General features: G+C 39.5%; 1 non-coding gene across 1 annotated transcript; it reads left to right on the top strand.

Moving 5' to 3' along the window:
* Positions 1 to 3,060: 3,060 nt before the first annotated feature.
* On the top strand, positions 3,061 to 3,168 carry LOC146954962 (small nucleolar RNA R71). The gene has a single exon (XR_015025244.1). It is a non-coding gene; the product is annotated as a small nucleolar RNA R71 (small nucleolar RNA).
* The last annotated feature ends 15,226 nt before the right edge of the window (positions 3,169 to 18,394 follow it).

The following is an 18,394-nucleotide window of genomic DNA, read 5'->3' as shown; positions in this document are numbered from 1 at the left end:
TTGTTAAGTCGTCGAGTCGTTATGAAGTTATCAAGTTGTTAAGATGTTATGTTGTCAAGATGTTAAGATGTCATAGATGTTCATGAAGTTTCTAAGACGTAAGATGTTGAGTCCATGCATACTCATTTAAAGATGAGGGCTCATGCCCTAGAGCTTTTGCTCAACCACGACGATGAGCTTTTGCTCAACCAGAGACGAGGGCTCATGCCCTAGGAGCTTTTGCTCAATAGCGATGAGGGCTTATGCCCTAGATTGGTACCACATGCATTTGCATTTTCATGATGATTCAAGATGGTTTAAGACGTTAAGAGTTGCATAGTCGAGTCTAGATGCATTGTCAAGTCAAGTTGTTAAGTTGTGATGTTTTAACGAATTACTTTGTGATGCCTTTTAGTAAGATGATATGTGACGATGATTGTGACTGCTATATGATGATATATTGCTAAGATGAAATGATGATGTCTATGTATTTGATTGTAATTGTTAAATTATAAGATGTTTATGTTGTTAAATGTAATTTATGATTTATGAGCTTAATATTATTGTTTGAGAAATCTCACCCCTTCTGCTTGAAAATGTTGCTCTTCGTATGGGTAACTTGCAGGTAATCAAGATTAGCTGCGGTCGTGGGTGACTATCTCTCACTGTGTTCTTAGGTGCTTTGATACGTAACGGGATGGGAGTTTTGACATTGTTTCTATTCCTTACGTATTGTTTTATGAGATTTTATAATAAAGATGTTGGACTGAACTAGTTATTATGTTTTAGACTATTTATGAGACTTTTATGATGAGGCTTTAGTGCCAAAGACTATTTTTAGATGTTGAATAATTCCGCTGTAAGATATTAAGTACTTTGTTGATTGAATTTTGAAGAATAAATTATTATTTATTCTTTTATGATTTTTTTTAAGAAATGTGACATTCCGTTTTGTGAAGAAAAATCTCTGATTTTATTAAGAAATATTTAAGTTGGGAAAACGGGAATAACTCTTTATCCATGATCTGTGAGATGTGATCATCAGTCTACCCACATAATAGTCTCTATGCTTTAATGATATCCTACTTATCAATAAAGCTTGACTACGGATACTTTAAGAATAATTTGCTTATGTTTAACGGGGTCTCACAATTAAGTTATACTTAATGTTCCATTAAATGGACTAACTATTCTAGGGACTTTATTATTTTGAAACAAAACAAAATCAATAAAGAAATGCCTTATTATTATATATTCACAACATATATTTATATCAATATCATGATACAAAGCCAAACCCAATCAACATAGATTGGCTATTAGGGCTTACTCCAACAAAGGTTGGTTTAGTGATGTGGTTGGGGTTTAAGGAAGGTTTTTGAGTTTAATGATGAAGATTGGTGAAGAAATTGGGTTAGGGTTTAATGGACTATGATTTTGGTGTTTGGATGGGTGAAGGTTGGTTTTGATTGGTGGCTTATGTTTGGAATGATGAATGAGGATGATTTGGTTAAGAATTTGTTGGATTTGGTGGAGTTATGGAGGTTTGAAGGTTGGGGATTAATGGAGTTTTTAGAGAGAAGTGAGTGAAGGTAGAGAGATGTTTGTGTGTGAGAATGAATGAAGAAGAGAAAAATTGTGGTTATAGGCAACAAGGGATCGGGCACGGCCGTGCCAACCTTGGCACGGGCTGTGCCAACATTCTGGAATTTTGTTGGTGTTTGGCTTTAAAAATCTGGCACGGTCGTGCCAGCCTTAGCACGGGCCGTGCCAACCTTCTGGTCCAGGGGGCTTCAAAATTTTCAACTTTTCTCGAATCATACTCGGACAATTACCTACAAAACATTTAAAACAACAGAAAACAAACAAAATAAAGCAAATAAATGCATGGGTTGCCTCCCACGAAGCGCTTGTTTAGAGTCATTAGCTTGACGGTTAGAAAGTGGTTTAACTATCCTATACCCAATCTTTCAGAAAGGGACAATAACATCAAACTAACATTCTCTCCCAAATCACACATGGCTTTTTCTATAGTTTCAGATCCTATGACACAAGGTATGAAAAGCTCCCTAGATTCCTAAGTTTAGGTGGCAATTTGTTTGAGGTATTTCAATAAAATTCCTAAACTGGTCATCTAACTTGGATTTAACAAAACCTTGTGTTAAAGGAATTTCAGGCTCATGAGATGGTGAAACAAGTGACTTATCATTCTCTCCTATGGCTTTCTCCCCTTGAGGCTCATCATTCCCTATCTCTCCTTCATTGTTCTTAGTGTTGACAACGGAGTCTTCTAATTGTTTACCATCCCTAAGAGTAATAGTACTTAATTGGCCTTTGGGGTTGGTTTCAGTTTGACATGGAAAGACTCCCGGTGTTTGAGAAAGGGTGGCTACTTGTTGGGCCACTTGTGAGATTTGGGTTTCAAGCATTTTAGAATGAGTAGCAATAGAATCAACTTTGGTATTGAGTTTGGAAAGAGATTCAGTCAGAAATCCAGTTTGGTGTTTGAGTTCTTGAAGCTGTTTAGATTGATTTGCAATAGAATTTTCCAACAAAATTTCCAAATTAGATTTCTGAGTGACTCTCTGGTTGATTGCATAGCCAGGTGGTGCTACTTGTCCATAGGGATTTTGATTTTTGTTAAAGTTTTGGTTTTGCCTCATCCCTTGGTTGTATTGAGTATAGTTCATTTGCTCAACACCATTGATAGCACTACCTAGTTGGCAATCAACACCAACATGACCAGATATACCACAGATTTCACAAGAAGGAGATGCAGAAGTAGAATTGATGGCACTAACATTTAGTTTTTCAAATTTTTGGGTTAGTGCATCAAGCTTAGCAACAAGGTGATCATAGTTAAAGACTTCGTACATACCTGCCTCCTTTTTGGAGGATGAAGAACTAGTGATGGCTCTCTCGTCGGTCCACTTGTAATGATTTTGAGCCATGTCTTCAATCAAGGCGTATGCCTCCGTATAATTCTTGTTCATTAGAGCTCCACCTGCAGCTGCATCAACATAAATTTTTGTGGTACACAAAAGGCCATTATAAAAAATGTGAATAATAAGCCAATTCTCTAAACCATGATCGGGACAAAGTCTAAGCATTTCTTTGAAACGCTCCCAAGCATTGTAAAGAGATTCTCCATCTTTTTTAGTGAATTGTATGATTTGTTTCCTTAAGTGAACAGTTTTGGAATGAGGAAAGAATCGGGCAAGAAAAGCTTGCTTCATTTGATGCCATGAAGTGATAGAACCTGATTCCAATGAATGAAACCAAGAACTAGCTCTACCCCCTAAGGAAAAAGGAAAGTAGTGCAGCCTTACGACCTCTTGGTTTGCATTCACGATTCCACTGAGTCTTAAAAAAGTTGACACATGAAAATTCGGATCCTCAGTGGGTGATCCGAAAAATTGATTTTGCTGCACTAAGTGAATAAGTGCAGGTTCTATTTCAAAATTGTCCTCAACCGTTGGGTACACAATAGCATCGTATGACTCATTTGAAGATGGGATTGCATACTCTTTGAGAGTGTGTTCCTCAGCCATATCTTTATTACTTTATGCTTCCCAAGAAGTTAAAGGCAAAAGAAGAAATAGAAAAAGAAAGAAAGAAAGAGAAAAAGAAGAAAAGAAAAAGAATAAAATAAAATAAAAAGATTTTTTTTTAATAGAGAGAGAGAGAGATTTTTTATTTTTTTTAGTTAAGGAAAAGAAAAGGAAATAAAATATTTTATATATATATATAATTTTTTTTTTGGTCTAATCGTTAAAAAAAATTAATCAAATTGCAATAACTCCCCGGCAACGGCGCCAAAAACTTGATAGGCCAAATCGCAAGTGCACGGTCTATCGAAGTAGTAGTAAAAAGAGTATCGTTCCGCTAGGGAGTTATGAATTCAATTAACTTTTAGAAAATGATTAGAAAAGAAGAAAGATTATAAAATAGGGGGTTTTTAAATAAGAGAAAATAACAATAATAAAATAAAAGGAGCCTTGGGATTATTGGTTCATCCTAATGACAAGTCCTTTGCAAGGAAACCCTTAAACTTATAACTTTATGTTAGTCCCAATTTCTAAAGACAAGTTTCTCTTAAACGTATCAAAGCTTCTCTCGAAGTCAGTGAGTGTATCCCTCCAACAACCACACCTATTCTCATGGGTGATTGCCTTTGGGACCCTTGAAGATCGAAACTTTGTATGTCTCAAGGTTTGCTAGACTATTCTCATGTTTCGCAATCCTTGTCTAAATTCACTTGTTCGAATATCAAAGCTCCGCGTTCGCTTTATGAATTGATATTTGAGATAATGGATTAACAATTATCAAACCCTCCGCGTTCGCTTCCACAGTTTGATAATGGTTAATTCATGTTAAAGCGGTGAATTTAGATTAGAAATTAGGGTTACATAAAATTAAGGTTTAAGGCTTGGCTTGATTCGGATTACGTCATTAGACTTATCCAACAATCCCAAGACAAAGAAAGCTACTCACTAACGTTCATTGTAGATATGGAGAAGAAGAGGAAGAAGAACATAATATAAATAACAAGAAAATAAAGATGAACTTTTATTCAAAGAAACAATTGTCACATATTATTTCCAAGAACAAAAGATGAATATTTGTGATGGACAGCTACTCTATTTATAGCTTTACAATTGACTTAAAATCTAAGCAACTATAAGGGCATTCCGGTAAAACTAAAACAGGGTAACTTGGCCTTCAAGCAAAAGCAGTCCTGGGAGGTGGCACGGCCGTGCCAACATTGGCACGGGCCATGCCAAGCTTCTGACTTTGGGGCAGAGTATTTTTGTCTCCGAATCTTTCGTATTTTTGCTCCAAATCAGCTCCAGACTCCTTTCTTTTGCTCCAAGACACCTTTCATCATATATTCGTTCCTGAAATATAAAATATGCAATTGAAGTAAAATAGTTCAAAAAGGAAATAATATTTAAATAAAATAAAACTAAATCTAATTAAAACGAAACTAAATAATGCATAAAAATAGACTAAATAGAGCTCGTCATACAACAATCAAGATTCATGCAATGTGATATGTCTAAACTCGACACGTACATGCATGTGGTACCAAATCACCTCAAGGTCGTCACCTTCGATGCAACAAAAACATCGTAATCACCTCAATTGGATATAAAATCCGCCACCATCAGTCATGAATGCATGAACATATGACTCGACTACAATGCATATGTTCACATAAACAAATCACCTCATGTTATACCCTAATTTTGGACCTAAAAATACTTGTTCAAAATTTTCTTTCATCTTTGATATATGTCTATTATTCTTGAAGAATTGCCAATTTGCTATTGTTTACACTGACATTTTACTTTGCTTTATCTCTCAACTTAGCTTTACAAATCTTTTCAACTGTGTATTTGTCCATGTTTTCTTGCATTTCAAGTCATCCAAAACTTTTTCTTGCATTTCAAGTCATTTGAATTTGTCTCTAATCAATTGCATCTTTCTCTGCATTTTATTTCAATTTTGTTTGCAAAATTCATGAAAAAGGGTATTTTAGTCATTTCCTGCATTCAAATTCATTTTAGTCCTTTGAAAATTGTTTGAGTCTTTCCAATTGGTCTGAATAAGTCTTTGTTTCAATCCCATGCTAAAATCCATTTCAAAAGAAAAATCACAGTTGAAGTCATTTTGAGTCAGTTTGGCCCCAAGGGGCATTTTAGTCATATCCTGTGTTAAAACTTTGTTTAAATCCCTAAAACTTGTCTCTGAGTCTTTTCATTTAGTTTGTATAAACTCTTGCCCTAATTCCCTGTTAAAAAACCATTTTAAAATTGCATTTGAGTCATTCTGAGTCATTTTAGTCTCTAGGGGCATTTTAGTCATTTCACACAAAATTTCGACAGAGAGAGGTTACTTTGAAGTACCTCATTTAAGTAATTGGTTCATTTTAGTCCATTTTGTGTTTTTTTATTGGTTTCACTTTACGTTATTTTCCATTTCCCAATTTTAATTCAATTTTATTTTTAATTTTCATTTTAGTCCTCAAATTCCTAATAATTGCATTTTAGTCCCTAAAGTCTTTTTTATTTTGCATTTTGGTCCATTTCTTTTATTTCAGTCCTTTAAGTTTTTTTTCAATTTACGGTTAAGTCCTTTAGTCCAAAAGTTTGCACTCCAGTCCTTTTTTTTCAAATTTACAGATTGGTCCTAAATTTTCAAAAATTGCAAAGAGGTCCCCAAAGCAAAAACTCAGCAAGGCCGAATTTCTCAAGTCCAAGCACAGGTGTCGTATGTTCATTGGATCAGAAATCACAAGCTGGCCTATAAATACAAGCCAACTCATCACAAGTGTCAGAATCAATCATTAATCAGAAGCCACATCATACAAACACGTAGCCACTTTCTCTGTCTTGGCAGTTAGATCAAAATCCAGAAATAACCAAGAACATGAAGAACATTCATCAAACCCTAACTTTACCAGAATCCAATTAAGCTCAAATTAAAGCAATTTCTTCACAGTTCTCAGAGATTCACCACTGAATCATCATCATCGAACTTTAGAAACTGCAATTCAAGCACGAATTTGAAGAATTCGTACGATCACAGTTCGGGGAGGTGAGAAGAAGAGAGAATCGAAGCAGAATCACATCAGTGAAGAAGAAGAAGAGAATAACTGATTTATTTTCAGTTCAAGAACTTACCAGAAGCACTCGCAAGGATCTTTTGTTCGAATCTCCGAATTAAAACCAGGTATTCCTCAAAACTCCTTCGTTTTTCATCGCAAAAGCTCAACGAAGATCCACAAACACAAATAAACGGTGAATCGAAGAAGAACTTTGAAAAGATTCGAAAAACTTCGAAACGAAACCCTAAAAATATAAATCTTCAAAGATTCACCGTTTATTTCGTAAATCCAGGCTCATAATCATCATCAGTGAAGAAAATAGTGTAGATTAGGGTTTCATTTCAAGAAGTTACGAAGAGATTCGAAAACCTAGAAACCGAAGGATTCAAGCGTAGATCTGCTCCTATCAAAGCCTCGTTTCAAAAAATCAGTTTTAGAATCATAAAGAGGAGGCAAAGACGAACATAACGGTGTTAAAATTTTCAGAAAAACACTCAGGTACGGCGGCGCCACCGGCGGGCCACCGTACCTGCACCGTTGTGCTCGTCGGAGAAGACGACGGAATCTTAGAGAGAAGTGAGAGCTTCTCTCACTAGGTTTGAGAGAAGAGAGAGAAAGAGAAGTGGGAATGGCCTTGGACCGGCCTCTTATGTATTTAAGGGAGTGTGAACCAGACCGGTTCACCTGAACCAGTCTGGTTCACTCCTGGACCATGTGCTTGCACCGTTTGATCTAGGGTTTCAGGAATTGGATCAATCCAACGTCCCTGGTACGTTTGGATGATCCAGGATCCACTCTCCTTTGGGCCTGGACCTGCTCCTTTGCAGATTTTCGTTTTTTCACTTGTTTTTTGCTATTTCCACAGTATTTCTTTGATAATTGCACTCCTGTCATGACTAATTTGTTTTAGAAAATTCCATGAAATATACATATATTTTCTTGATAATTTTGTGATGTTTTTGTGTTACTTGGTTACTAAAAAACTTGATGAAAAATATTGTGACAATTTCTTGCTTTATTACTTAAGTTTCATATTAAAAAGTCTTTGAAAATTGCATGATTTGATTTCTTTTCTTGATGGATGTTTGTAATTCATGGTATATGATCTTGTGGAATTTTGTTACTGTTTGAATGTGTGTTTGTATTGAATATGTGCATGTGTTGGTTAATTGCTTGCTTTGCAAGTTATGTTTGTGAATAAATAGTGTAAATAGGTCTAAATTCACATTAAAATGTAAGGCTTACCATAACTCTTAGATCCTCATTTTAAACCCTGGATTTCATGTCTTGAAAACATGTTGGATCATGCGAATTACAAATCATATTTAAGCCTGGCCTTGGTGATGAATTCTAGGTCTATTACACATTGTTCTTGCTTATTTTATGTCAATTTTTCTTACCTTTTGTTATGATAGCTTTACTTGCCTATATCTCTATTCTTTTATGCCTTACATTACTAACAATTTCATCTATTGGTTTCATGCATAAGCATCCCATCTCCATCCCACTTCTTGCCATTTAAATTCATGCAATACTTAGTATGTAAAAATTTAGGTATTTTGTAATTTTCTTTATGCTTTTAAGTTCTTGCAAGACCATAGCATGTATCTAGGCCAATGATGTAAAGGACAATGGACTCTAATGATGTACATCGACACAAGCACCGACACATGCACACACATCACATGGATACTTTAGATGTATGGTTAGGATATGTATGCTTAGATGTATGTCTAGGAACTTTGAAACTTAGAAAAAACTCTCTTTTCCAAAAAATATGAACAAAATCACTCAAATCATTTTCTAAATAAACCTTGGGATCAAAATCCCATTGTATTTTCCTTTTCTTTTCTTAAATAAAATTTTAACGAATCTTAATAATACTTAGACTTTCTTTTGCAAAATAACTAACTCAACCTCACAATTTCACAATCTTATGCCCTTGAGGCCTCTTTCTATTCTTCAAAATCCCATTTTCAAACTTAAAATCAACCAACAAAAGCAAAAACATCTTTTGGAAGAGAACTACGGTGGATTTGATCCCTTAAAAGGGTACGTAGGCAAGGAAACAATATTCCTTCAATTCAAATAAAACAAAATTCAAACGTCTTCTTCTCCCTCCAATTCTTCACTTAGTAAACTCATAGGTGTAAATATCATTTTTCAAATAGCATTAAAAAATAAAGCGCGCGCGTAGAAAGTAAAGACGGTTCCTATAGGATACTATAGTCGTTATGGGTGCCTAACACCTTCCCGTAGCGAAAACAACTCCCGGACCTCGATTCTCAAGGGTTTTGCTTATTTTTTCCCTACCCAAGAAAAAATGAGATATCAAAGGTTAAAAGGTTCAAACGTAATCAATGTTTGACACCCGAAAACCAAGATAAAACAGTTGGCGACTTCACTGGGGAGATTCGAGAGTTACGCCTAGTCTTTATTTCCACGCTTGCGCTTCCGTTTTTACTTGCTTCTTTTTGTTTTCTTATTTGAATAAATGTTTAAATTCTTGCAAACATGTGGGGTGAGAATATCAAAAGTCCTACACCCGGGCTGAGTGAACTTAGGATTTAGGAGGGATATAATCGACAATTCATTCCGAGGGTTGCCTCGTGTATTGGATTATGCGATCAATCCCACATAGCTAAGGCATTTTGGGGGTGATGTTGTTGGCGCGTGTTGTCGCGTTTAGGCACTTTACTTCTAATTATTCTATGACGCTATGAACCGTAGATAACCAAACCCATCCATGGCCATTTTCTAGGATGTAGTGCGGAGGCTAAACCGAGTGTTGTCTCGAATTTTAGTCGTCACGCGATACTACACTCAAGTTAGACCTTCTTACGGATAATCATGGAGCGAGTGTTTGTCTCGTGGCACCATGATATACGTCGGAGAGGTTGCAACTTGGGAACCTTTTAGAACCCGGTTACTATTATCCAAAGCCCTAGTTTCACCGGACACCGTGTCCACCCATGACTCCTTGACTTTGAATTTCAACCCACCATGTTTTCTCTGTACTTGAACATAATCATGCATACATGCATACATGCATACATGCATAAACTCTTTTTCCATGCATTCATCGAAGGGCTTAGACCAATTGAATTTGTAAACATTGTAGGAATGGGGAAGACTAAGTCCTACAAGTTCAAGGAAGTGGATTTGGCTAGTTTGAGAGATTTGGCACTCAAGATCGAGGATCCGACTGGTTTCCGACATCGTTACGGGGCTTTACTTACTCTTCTCCAGACTAATGTGGACGAGAAGCTTGTGCACACTCTAGTGCAATTCTATGATCGGGACTATCGGTGCTTCACTTTTCCCGACTTTCAGTTAGTGCCCACACTCGAGGCTTATTCTTGCTTGATGGATCTATCTATTGCTAAGGGAGTACCCTTCGCGGGACTTGAGAATCCTCCTACTCCATTGGTTATTGCTAAAGATCTCTATCTCAAGACCACCGATGTCTCCAAGAATCTTGTCACTAAGGCTCACATCCGAGGGTTCACTTCAAAGTATCTACTTGAGAAAGCCAACTTCAAGACCACTTGTCAAGACACTCTTGAAGCTATTCTTGCACTCCTCATCTATGGGCTTATTCTCTTTCCAAATCTTGATGACTTCGTGGATATGAATGCTATTATGATCTTCCACTCCAAGGATCCGGTTCCTACTTTGCTAGCTGACACATACCATGCTATTCACGATCGATCCAGCAAGGGTCGTGGATACATTCTTTGTTGTGTGCCTCTCCTCTATAGGTGGTTTATTTCGCACCTTCCGAAGTCTTTCCATGATAATCCAGAGAATTGGTCTATTTCACAAAGGATCATGGCTCTCACCCCTAATGAAGTGGTTTGGCTCACTCCCGCTGCTAAAGTCAAAGAGATTATCCTAGGTGGTGGGAAGTTTCTTAATGTACCTCTTCTTGGTACCCGGGGTGGAATCAACTATAACCCGGAGCTCGCCTTGCGACAATTTGGTTTCCCGATGAAAGAAAAGCCCATCAATCTTGCTACATCTCCTTACTTCTTCCACTACTCCAATGCACCCACAGGAATAAGAGAAGATTTCATGGAGGCTTGGTCTAAGCTTCGGAAGAAAGAGGTGAAGCATATGGGTGTAAGGTTCGGTGTTGCTCATGAGGCCTATACACAGTGGGTGATAAGCCAAGCTGAGAAGATTGGTATGCCTTACCCCGCCATGAGATATGTGTTTGCATCTATTCCAACCATGCCTTTACCTCTACTCCCACCTACTCAAGAGATGTATCTGGAGCACCTAGCTATGGAGAGTCGGAGAAGCATCAGTGGAAGACTAGATACCATGAGGCTGAGAACTTGATCATGACTTTGGATGGAAAAGATGAACAGAAGACTCATGAGGTGATGACACTGAAGAAAGAGTTGGCTAAAGCTAGGAAAGAAATTGAAGAGAAGGACAGGTTGCTTATGAGGGACTCCAAGAGGGCTAGGGGGCCCGTAACTTCTATGCACGATACTGCAGCTATGAGTCTGGGTCTGAGTCTGAGGATGATGCTTCCACTTCCTATGCTTGAGGATTTCTGTTTCCTACTGTTGTTTCCAGTTGTTATTTCAAAATCTATCCCTTGGCTTAGTATTTCAAAGGGAATCATCTTGTAAGACTCTGTGATGTTTGACTGTTTTGTCTGGTTCTGATGTTTCAATTGATTAGTAATGTTTACAAATGTCTAGTTTGTCTAAAAACCCTTCGATAACACAAAAAAGAGTCTTTTTGCATATGCATTAACACATCTCATGCATCATATGCATTCATTGGTCACAAAAGACTTCTCTCGTGCTCATTGCCTCCTGATTCTTCTGCCGTAGTCTAAAAAGTGGCTCGTGCTCGTAAGGTTTACCAACCAGATAGAGTTCATCAAACAAGATTTTACAAGAGAAGAAACATGGCTAACTTTGAAGAGGAGAATGCTCAGCTCCGTGCCGAATTGGCTGCTATGAAAGAAGACTTGGCTAAGGCTCATGACGTTATGTCCACTATGATGGCTGCAGAAGAACAACCAGCCACATCTGTCCCAGCTTCTACTGAAATGATTCCATCTATCCCACTGTCTACTGTGATGTCTGATGCTCGGTTTGTTATGCCCAATGGACGCCCTTATGGACTCTCAGCTTTCTATGCTCCTAATACTGCGGCTGGTATCTCCGGTATTGGCAATCAAGGACAGATTCCCGTATCCACCTCTATGCCTCAAGTGACTACTGTTGTTACCGATCCTATTGTACACACTGTGCAACAGGTAATCGATGTTGACACTCCGCGTGGACAAGACCCTATAATGGAGGCTATGAGGAAACAGTTAAGGGAGTTAGCTTGGGAACTCCGTGAGGACAAAGCTAGCCGTGGGAACGGTGTTTCTGCTAAGGCCCGTGATCTATGCCTGGTATCCCGATTTGAGGTTCCTAAGAAGTTCAAAGTGCCAGATTTTGACAAATACAATGGAACTTCTTGTCCACATAGCCATGTCATTCGGTACGTCCGAAAGATGGCCAACTACGCAGATAATGATGCTCTGATGATCCACTGCTTCCAGGATAGCTTGATGGAAGATGCAGCAGATTGGTACACTGGTTTAAGCAAAGACAATATCCATACTTTTGAGGAACTCGCTGCTGCTTTTGAAAATCACTATGAGTTTAATACCCGCTTGAAGCCAAATACGGATTCTCTTAAGTCTTTGTCTCAGAAGTCAGATGAAACATTCCGGGAATATGCTCAGAGATGGAGAGGGGCAGCTGCCCGTGTTTCTCCTCGGCTTGATGAGGAGGAACTAACACAGACATTCCTGAAAACTTTGAAGAAAGAATATGTTGAAAGAATGATAGTCTCTGCTCCGAATAATTTCTCCGATATGGTTACTATGGGAACTCGCCTAGAGGAGGCTGTCAGAGAGGGTATCATTGTTCTTGAAAAGGGTGAGTCCTCAACTAGCGCGCCAAAGAAGTACGGTAATGGCCACCATAAGAAGAAAGAATCTGAAGTAGGGATGGTATCCGGTAACCAGTCTACAGCTGCTACTCAATTACCTCTACCCTACCAATATATGCAGTACTCTCAACATCCTTTCTTCCCACCATTCTACCAGCAATATCCTCTGCCACCGGGTCAACCGCCAGTGCCCGTTAATGCCATTGCTCAGCAGGTACAACAGCAGCCTCCTGCTCAACAGCCACAGCAGCAACAACAGGGTCCTCGACCCAAGACTTATTTTCCACCGATACCAATGCGGTATGCTGATCTGCTCCCAACTCTACTTGCTAAGGGCCACTGCGTCACCAGACCAGGCAAGCCTACACCATTGCCTCCTAGGTTCCGACAGGATCTCACATGTGAATTCCATCAGGGCTCTCAAGGCCACGATGTTGAAGGTTGCTATGCTCTGAAGTATGTTGTAAAGGACCTGATAGACAGAGGACGGTTGACTTTTGAAAATAGTGTTCCTCATGTTCTTGACAATCCACTTCCAAACCATGCTGCTGTTAACATGATTGAGGCCTTCGAAGGAGTTGGTGTTCCTTGAGAGGCCCCCACTTTAGATGTCTGTAATGTTGCTACTCCTTTGGTACCACTACATGTCAAACTTTGCCAAGCTTCTTTGTTTAATCACGATCATGCTTCCTGTTCAAAATGTCTTCAAAATCCTATGGGTTGTTGCGTGGTGCAAGATGATATACAGAGCCTAATGGATGATAAACACTTGATTGCCAGTGATTGTGCCAATGTTTCATGATTCTCCTGCTAGGAGTGTGCCTCAGACAAGGAATGTTGAACCCTTAGTGATCAGGTTACCTGGTCCAGTATCTTATGCCTCTACTAAGGCAATCTCTTACAAGTACGATGCAACTATGATTGAGAATGGGGTGGAAGTGCCTCTGGTATCCTCAGCCACGGTTGATAATGTTGCTGGAGAAATTACAGCTCTGAGAAGCGGAAAGATCCATCCACCCTTGTTCCAAAAGAAGGTGGTCACACCTGTTGCCACAATAACTCCACCAATTGCTCCTCCTGTTGACAGGAATGCCGGCCCATCAGGCCAATCTATTGAAGAGTCTAATCTGGACGAAATTCCGAGGCTTATCAAAAAGAGCGATTATAAGATTGTAGATCAGCTGCTGCAAACTCCGTCAAAAATATCCATCTTGTCTCTGCTATTGAGCTCAGAAGTTAACAGGAAAGTGTTAATGAAGGTACTGGAACAGGCTTATGTTAATCATGAAGTCTCCGTGGATCAATTCAATGGAATAGTGGGTAACATTACTGCTTGCAATAACTTGGGATTTGGTGATGATGAGCTCCCCGAAGCAGGGAAACACCACAACTTGGCTTTGCATATCTCAGTACACTGCAAGTCTGACATGATATCCAATGTGTTGGTGGATACTGGATCATCCTTAAATGTAATGCATGAGTCTACATTGAGACAGTTGAGTCATCATGGACTCTCTCTAAGAGGAAGTAGTTATTTGGTTAAGGCTTTCGACGGGTCTCGCAAAGATGTTCTTGGGGAGGTAGATCTACCGATTACCATTGGTCCTGAGACATTCCAGATCACTTTCCAGGTCATGGACATCAATGCTTCTTACAGTTGTCTCCTCGGAAGACCATGGATTCATGACACTGGGGCAGTAACTTCTACTCTGCACCAGAAGCTCAAGTTTGTGAGGAATGGTAAGCTTGTCACTGTACATGGTGAAGAAGCGTATCTGGTTAGCCAAGTGTCATCTTTCTCTTGTGTTGAAGCAGGGTCCGCTGAAGGGACGTCATTTCAAGGCTTGACTGTTGAAGGTGCAGAACCCCGGAGAGCTAGTGCTAGTATGGCTTCATTGAAAGACGCCCAGAAAGCTGTTCAAGAAGGGCAAGCTGCTGGCTGGGGTAAAGTGATACAGATTTTGGAAAACAAGCGTAAAGAGGGCCTTGGGTTCTCCCCGACCTCAGGCGCTTCAACAGGAACTTTCTATAGTGCTGGGTTCATTAATGCTATTGCTGAAGATACTGCTGAAAGTAGTTATGTGCCTGCATTTGTTGTACCAGGAGGCACTGTGAGAAATTGGGAGGCCGTTGATGTTCCTTTAGTCATGCATGCTTCCATGTAATGTGTCTTGTTGCTCATGTTTTCTTTGTTTTCAAAATAACAATCCTCTCGCTCTGCCCAAGGCGAAAGTGATATCCTTGTAAGGGCATGTTTGTTTCGGCATTGTCGTTATCAATAAAAGTTGTCGTCTTTTTTCGCGACTCTTTGTTTTTATACTTTTTAGTGCCTTTTTTTTTTGGAAATAATGGTAATGCCAGAAAAAACCAAAACATCTGTATTTTCTTATTAATTTCAAAAATCTGCATAAAAAACATTTTTTCTAAAAGCATCCCAATCATATTATGCAGATTGAACCACAATAAACCCGTTGAACACAATGACCCTATGGTTCCTCCAAATTTTGAATTCCCTGTGTATGAAGCTGAAGATGAGGAAGATGATGAAGAGATACCATATGAGATCACTCGACTGCTTGAACAAGAAAGAAGAGCCATTTAGCCTCACCAGGAAGAGATTGAGCTCATCAACCTGGATACTGAAGAAAACAAGCGAGAGATCAAAATTGGTGTTGCACCTGAGCCAGAAGTGAAAAAGAAGATTACTCAGATTCTCCATGATTATCCAGATGTCTTTGCATGGTCCTATGAAGATATGCCAGGTCTAGATCCCAAGATTGTGGAACATCGGATACCGACAAGACCTGAATGTCCTCCTGTCAAACAGAAATTAAGAAGGTCTCGTCCAGACATGGCTCTTAAGATCAAGGCTGAGGTGCAGAAGCAAATTGATGCGGGTTTCCTCATGACAGCTGAATATCCTGAGTGGATTGCCAACATTGTACCGGTATCAAAGAAAGATGGGAAAGTTCGAATGTGTGTTGATTACAGAGATCTGAATAAAGCCAGTCCGAAAGATAACTTCCCATTGCCTCATATTGATGTGCTTGTTGACAGTACTGCCCAATCCAAAGTGTTCTCCTTTATGGATGGTTTCTTTGGTTATAACCAGATACGGATGTCACCTGAAGATAGAGAAAAGACATCCTTCATTACTCCGTGGGGAACATTCTGTTATAAAGTGATGCCGTTCGGCTTGATAAATGCTGGTGCTACCTATCAAAGGGGCATGACAACTCTGTTTCATGATATGATTCATAAAGAGATTGAGGTATATGTTGACGATATGATTGTGAAATCAAGTGATGAAGAGCAGCATGTTGTGTATTTGAAAAAGATGTTTGAAAGATTGAGAAAGTACAAGCTGCGGTTGAATCCCAACAAATGCACATTTGGTGTAAGATCTGGGAAGTTGCTAGGCTTCATTGTCAGCCAAAGAGGCATTGAAATTGATCCTGATAAAGTCCGAGCCATCAGAGAGATGCCGGCCCCTCAAACTGAAAAGCAAGTCAGAGGTTTCCTCGGACGCCTGAATTATATTTCAAGATTCATATCTCACATGACTACCACCTGCGGCCCAATTTTCAAATTGCTCAGAAAGAATCAGCCTGTTGTATGGAATGATGAATGCCAAGAAGCTTTTGATAGCATTAAAGACTACTTGTTGGAACCACCTATCCTTGTCCCGCCAGTGGAAGGAAGGCCTTTGATTATGTATCTGTCAGTGTTAGATGAGTCCGTGGGCTGTGTCCTCGGCCAACAAGACGAGACTGGAAAGAAAGAACATGCTATCTACTATCTGAGCAAAAAATTCACCGATTGTGAGACTCGGTATACAATGCTTGAAAAGACTTGTTGTGCTTTAGCTTGGGCTGCCAAACGCCTGCGTCATTACATGGTGAATCATACAACTTGGTTGATATCCCGAATGGATCCAATCAAGTACATCTTTAAGAAGCCTGCTGTTACTGGAAAGATTGCACGTTGGCAAATGTTGTTGTCTGAATATGATATTGTGTACAAGGCTCAGAAAGCAATCAAAGGAAGTATCCTTGCCGAGCATCTTGCTTATCAACCTCTTGATGATTACCAGCCAATTAAGTTTGATTTCCCTGATGAAGAGATTATGTATCTGAAAGCAAAAGACTGTGAAGAGCCACTGATCAATGAAGGGCCGGATCCCAATAGCAAATGGGGATTGGTGTTTGATGGTGCTGTTAATGCTTATGGCAAAGGGATTGGGGCCATCATTGTAACTCCACAGGGGCACCATATTCCCTTCACTGCTCGAATAACTTTTGAATGCACGAACAACATAGCTGAATATGAAGCATGCATCTTGGGCATTGAAGAAGCCATTGATATGAGAATTAAGCACCTTGATGTCTATGGAGACTCTGCACTTGTTATTAATCAGATAAAGGGTGAATGGGAAACTCATCATGAGAAGCTAATCCCTTACCGTGACTATGCAAGACGTCTGTTGACGTACTTTACCAAGGTTGAGCTGCACCATATCCCTCGAGATGAAAACCAGATGCCTGATGCTCTTGCTACCTTGTCTTCCATGTTTCGTGTGAATCACTGGAATGATGTGCCCGTAATCAAAGTACAACGTCTTGACAGACCCACTCATGTGTTTACTATTGAAAATATGCCAGATCAAGCTGATCAAGGTGTGAATAATGGAAAACCTTGGTATCATAATATCAAACAGTTCTTGCAGAGTCATGAATATCCACCTGGTGCTTCCAACAGGGATAAAAAGACCCTGAGGAGATGGGCTAGCAGATTCCTTCTGGACGGAGAAATCCTATACAAGAGGAACTATGATATGGTCTTATTGAGATGTGTTGATAAACAAGAAGCTGAGAAATTGATGCATGATGTACATGACGGTACCTTTGGGACCCATGCTACAGGTCACACTATGTCAAGAAAACTGTTAAGAGCCGGCTATTGCTGGATAACCATGGAACGTGATTGTCACAGACATGCCAAGAGATGCCACAAATGTCAAATTTATGCTGACAAGATTCATGTGCCTCCACATGCCCTCAATGTTATCTCTTCCCCATGGCCTTTCTCTATGTGGGGCATTGACATGATCGGGAGAATTGAACCAAAGGCTTCCAATGGACATCGTTTCATTCTAGTGGCAATTGATTACTACACCAAGTGGGTTGAGGCTGCTTCTTATGCAAACGTGACCAAGGAAGTGGTAGTGAAGTTTATCAAGAATAACATCATTTGTCGATATGGTGTTCCCAACAAGATCATCACCGACAATGGTTCCAATCTGAACAATAGCATGATGCAAGCTTTATGTGAAGAATTCAAGATTGAACATCACAACTCTTCTCCTTATAGACCTCAGATGAATGGTGCAGTTGAGGCCGCTAACAAGAATATCAAGAAGATTGTTCAGAAGATGGTCACTACTTACAAAGACTGGCATGAGATGCTACCTTTTGCCTTGCATGGTTACCGTACTACGGTGCGCAGTTCAACCGGGGCAACTCCTTTCTCTTTGGTGTATGGTATGGAAGCAGTTCTCCCTCTGGAAGTGGAGATTCCGTCTCTTCGAGTGATCATGGAAGCAAAATTAACTGAGGTTGAATGGTGTCAAAGTCGGTATGATTAATTGAATTTGATTGAAGAAAAACGTATGGATGCTATGGCTCATGGACAGTTGTATCAAGTGCGGATGAAAAATGTGTTTGACAAGAAAGTCCGACCTCGTGAATTCATGGAGGGCGAACTTGTATTGAAAAGAAGAATAAGTCAGCAACCCGACCCAAGGGGCAAGTGGACACCTAACTATGAAGGTCCTTA

This window comes from Medicago sativa, chromosome 1 (assembly GCF_051527215.1).
Source record: "Medicago sativa cultivar Bolivia chromosome 1, Bolivia_mono, whole genome shotgun sequence".
In the NCBI taxonomy this organism is placed as follows: domain Eukaryota; kingdom Viridiplantae; phylum Streptophyta; class Magnoliopsida; order Fabales; family Fabaceae; genus Medicago; species Medicago sativa.
This window is presented reverse-complemented; position numbering and strand designations above follow the sequence as displayed.